This window comes from Corvus hawaiiensis, chromosome W, assembly GCF_020740725.1.
Source record: "Corvus hawaiiensis isolate bCorHaw1 chromosome W, bCorHaw1.pri.cur, whole genome shotgun sequence".
Taxonomy (NCBI): domain Eukaryota; kingdom Metazoa; phylum Chordata; class Aves; order Passeriformes; family Corvidae; genus Corvus; species Corvus hawaiiensis.
This window is the reverse complement of record NC_063254.1, coordinates 1,074,842-1,079,687: the sequence shown is the minus strand read 5'-3', so window position 1 is coordinate 1,079,687 and position 4,846 is coordinate 1,074,842. Positions and strand designations below refer to the sequence as shown.

Sequence of the window (4,846 nt, the reverse complement as noted above, 5' to 3'; positions counted from 1 at the left end):
CATCTGCGCATCCCTGCACAGCTCCTTTAGATGCTGCTGTTGAAGAAGGGGCAGTCAATAACTAACTCATGTAAGCACAAATTAACTATTGGGAGACAGCAAATGTTAGTTCAGACAGAAGATGTTAATTACAAAACCTAAGAAGCTGAATTCACCCTAATCTTGTCAAGATAGAGGGGACAAGGATTATCTCAGAGACTGCTGAATCATTCCTCAAAGGACTACGCATGCCCAGGGAGAAAGGTGAAAAGTGCACTGTGAGGATGACTACTGGCCTTCATCAGAAAGACCCCCGAGGAAGAAGAGGAGCCTTCCTCAGTGCGACCACCAGGACACACAGCACATGCGTGGCCCATATGCTAATGATATTAATGACTTCCGAGAAATAATTTGTATGACCACACCTGTCCCAAGGAATGTGATGAATATTCATAATTTAACCCATAATACTGTGTTGTAGGGAGCACTGGTGTGTGTGTTTGGAGGGGCGATCCCCACACACCCAGTGCTCCGAGTAAAGCAAATACCCACTTCTCTGACTCTGTCTCTGAAGTGTGTCCTGGCCCGGTTGCAGCGCAATTCATCTGGCACCCCGAGATGGGACCCTCTCTGCCTGGCTGCCGGATCCAGGGGTAAGCAGACCTCCCAGTCACGACCCTGAATTTTCAGGGGGAGCTCAGCTGTCCTTTGGCTCACGGTGGGGGCAGACAAGGACCATCTGCACCAAATTAAGGTATTTGCTATTCCTTTTAAACACAGAAATACCTGCAGGTCCAGGGTTCGAGTCCCTGAGGGTAGGTTGAAAGTCCCGAGGAAGACTGGGTCTCCCAAAATTAATCCTGGGCAAGAGGAAAAGTACTTTTAAGGGGTTGGACCCCGACTTTTAAAGGGGTTGGACCCCCAGGGGTTGGACCCCACTGTGAAAGGTACCTTTAAGGGGTTGGACCCCACTGTCATGTGCTATTGTACTGCTATTTTTCTTTTGTCTGTTGCTATTCTGCTGCTGTGTGAGTGAGAGTGGATGAGACGTGCTGTCAATGTACGAAGCGAGTGGAGGGCTCTATCTGCGGTTCCGTACCCTGGCGACGGGCTCGGCCAGAGAAAAGCAAAGCGTTTGGCAAAGAGTGAATGAGTATAAATCATATAAACCGTTGGTTTGGAACTCAACCTTACTGTCCGAAGGGGGGCGGATTTTAGAGGAGAAAGATTTTAGTTACTGAATTGAGAACACCCAGGCCCCAACGCTTTTCTAATATAGCCCCAGCTAATTTCCCTTTTAAAATCCCTTGCCTAGCGTGGAAACAGTTGTGAAGCTTGGGTTTGGTTTGTTTTGTGCTGTTTTGTTTTGCTTTGTTTTTGTTTTGTGCATGTATTAGAAAATGGTGTTGTCTATTAGAAAGAGTGAACAGTGTCCAGGTTGCTGGAGGAAAGAGCTTGGTATTAGACAAGAGTGGCAGAGCATGGCTTTGTGGAAAGAAGGAGTTGGTTCTCTGGTTGTGGGGGTTTTTGGCCGTGGAGAGAGAAAAGAGGGGGAGAAAGGACGAAAGGGGCAATGGGATCATCAGAAAGTAAGGAAATAACCCAGAAAAGTCCGCTAGGATGCGTGCTGGCACATTGGAAAGAGCTGGGGGGAGTCCCTGGAGGGAATATGAAAAAGACCACCCTAATTAAATATTGTAACCAGTGGTGGCCACTCTACAGAATGGATGATGGTGAAAAATGGCCAGAGAATGGCTCTTTAAGATATAACACTATATTGCAATTAATGTTATTTTTAAGGAGGGAAAATAAATGGGATGTATTCTCCTATGCAGATTGGTTTTTTACCTTAAGACGCAAACCAGAGTGGCAGAAACAATGTGGCATCAATCTGGCACCACAGGACTCTATGGTCCTCCTCCTAGAAAAGGAGGAAAAAGGAAAAAACTGCATGAAGAGGTGTTGCTCATCATGCAGTATTGGGCAAAGATGTTAAAGCTCAAAGCTGAGAGAGACCAGGATCCCTTGGAAACCCAGGAGTTAATGGGGCACAGTGGTGGCACCCTAACATCGGGAGCAATGTCCCCAGCACCCCAAACATCCTCAGAGGATAGTGGGGATGAAGGAACAAGTGAGACTGGCTCAGGAATATCATCCAGAACTAGGAGCAAGACCCCTGTAGAAAAGAAGCTCATAGCACCACTTAGACAAGTGGTGGGGCCAGATGGGGGAATAACAAAAGTTAAAACACCATTTACAGCTTTGGATTTAGATACCTGGAGGGAGGCAGCCAGAATGCATAGAGAAGACCCTGAAAAGGTAGCAAAGAGGTTTGAATTGGTTGTTAGAAATCAAGATATTGATTGGGAGGATATAGACCTCGTGCTGTCAGAATTAACTGAGACAGAAAAAGCTGCTGTAGTATCCACAGCAAGAACACACGTGCAGGGACAGATAACTGCTGGGACATTGCATGGAAATGTAGATAACATTTTTCCTACAGGAGATCCACACTGGGACCCCAATGATCCACAAACATACCCGTTCTTAGTTCGATACAGGAAATTAGTACACTGGGGGCTTCTAAATGCTATACCTAAAACAGTTACCTGGTCATTGTTATTCAGTATTCACCAAGAAACCACTGAATCCCCAGGTGCATTTACAGAAAAATTAAGGGATAATATGAGAAGACACACTACACTGGACCCAGCTTCTGAAATTGGGCAGCAACAGTTAATATCCTTATTGATGGGGCAATCAGCACCAGATATACGTAGAAAACTGCAAAAGATTAAGGAACCAGATAACCGAAACTTAGAGAAACTTCTGGCAGTGGCATGGGAAGTTTATAAAAACAGGGCACAGCCCCACACAGTCGCAGTGGCCCAAGTCAGGGGATCAGGATTCCCCAGGGGTGGGAGAAGGCCCCCACCCAGAGAACAAAGGCAGCAACGCCCAGGCTCAGACCAATGTTTGTTATGCGGTCAGCCCAGGCACTGGAAACGAGATTGTCCTATGAACCGTGCCGCGACCCCAGCGCCACAATCATCAGCGCCACCGGGACCAGTGACTGTAGCACAGATGTACCAGGAGTGACAGGCACCGGCGGGTCCCTCCCTAGCTGACCCGCTGGTCAAAGTTAAGCTAGGGGAACGGGAGGTGGAGTTTTTGGTGGATACTGGAGCCACATTCTCAGTCCTGAATCAGACTTTGAGTCCTGTAAGTAATGAAGTTGTTGGGGCTACAGGGAAAACTGAGAAAGCCTATTTTTTGAGACCCTTAAAATTTACATTAGGCAAAAGGATGGGACTATACCAATTTCTATATCTTCCAAACTTGCCTAAACCCCTGCTAGGCAGAGATCTATTAACCTGGTTACAAGCAAAAATAGAATTCACAGGGCGAGGAATGAGACTACAGGTTCCTGAAGAAAAATTAATTTTGGCCTTAAGTTTAGCAAATATCCTTGAAAAAGAAGGAATACCCATAGATTATGAGATAAGAGATCAAGTAATCCCACTAGTATGGGATGTCAAAATCCCGGGAAGATCAAAATGAGCTTCCCCAGTGGTTATTGAATTATTAGAAGGGGCACAGTCGGTGTCAGTCAGACAATATCCACTAAGGCATGAAGCACGGGTGGGTATAGAACCAATAATTGCAAAATTTATTGATCAAAGGTTGCTGAGAGAGTGTAGGTCCCTCTACAACACCCCAATTCTACCAGTACAAAAGCCAAATGGAAGTTAGCGGTTAGTCCAGGACCTGAGAGCAATAAATGCAATAACAAAAACACTGCATCCCATAGTAGCCAATCCTTATACTTTACTTACAAAATTACAAAGTGATTCGGTGTGGTTTTCAGTTTTAGATTTAAAAGATGCTTTCTTTTGTCTGCCATTAGATAAAGAGAGTCAGGAAATTTTTGCCTTTGAAAGGGAAAACCCCAAAACAGGGAGAAAGAGTCAGCTCACATGGACTGTATTGCCACAAGGATTCAAAAATAGCCCCATGATATTTGGAGGTCAATTATCCCAAGAACTGGAAGCCTGGACACCACCACTTGGAGAAGGTACATTTCTGCAGTACGTTGATGACCTACTGATAGCAACAAGGACCCGTGAAGACTGCAAGAACTGGACTGTAAGTCTTTTAAATTTTCTAAGTGGATATAGAGTCTCTCCTGAAAAGGCTCAGCTAGTCCTCCAGAAAGTTACATATCTGGGGTATGAACTGGCAGGAGGGGAGAGAGCCTTGGGAGACAACAGGAAGGAGGCAATTTGTCAAATGCCCCTATTACCGCAGGCCTGATTCCTACGGTATATCACCGTGTCCCGCAGCCATAGGGAGGAGGAGGAGGAGAAGATCCAGCAGGCAGGAATTGTGCAGCAAGATTGATTCATTTAATTATTTTACAAACTCTTTATAGACTTTTTTCTTCATAGTCTAATTGGACAAAGGACCAGCCACCCCTTGGGGGTGATTGGCCAAAATCCTAAAACATCCATTATCAAAATATTTTCTACTATACCATAAACAAGACTTTTCAAGGTTGCAGGTGGCTTGGTTGTTTACATTCCCTGCTACCTCTTCTGTGAGAGAGAAAAGTCTCTCACAGACTTAGAAAATAACAAGAAAATCCTCACTAACAGCATTTTTGTACCTACATGCCCCAGCCAACTACAACCAAAGAACTGAGAACTTTTCTGGGAATGACAGGATGGTGTAGATTATGAATCTACAACTATGGACTCATTGTGAAACCTTTATACCAACTCCTAAAAGAGACTGGGGGAACTCACCTATGCTGGACACCAGAGACTAATAATGCATTGATAACTCCGAAACGTGAGTTAATGCAAGC

The 4,846-nt window shown here is 45.1% G+C and overlaps 1 long non-coding RNA gene across 1 annotated transcript; it reads left to right on the top strand.

Moving 5' to 3' along the window:
• The first annotated feature begins 1,983 nt into the window (after positions 1-1,983).
• Positions 1,984-4,846, top strand: LOC125319319. The gene is made up of 3 exons (XR_007200661.1): positions 1,984-2,421; positions 4,052-4,054; positions 4,712-4,846. It is a non-coding gene; the product is annotated as an uncharacterized LOC125319319 (long non-coding RNA).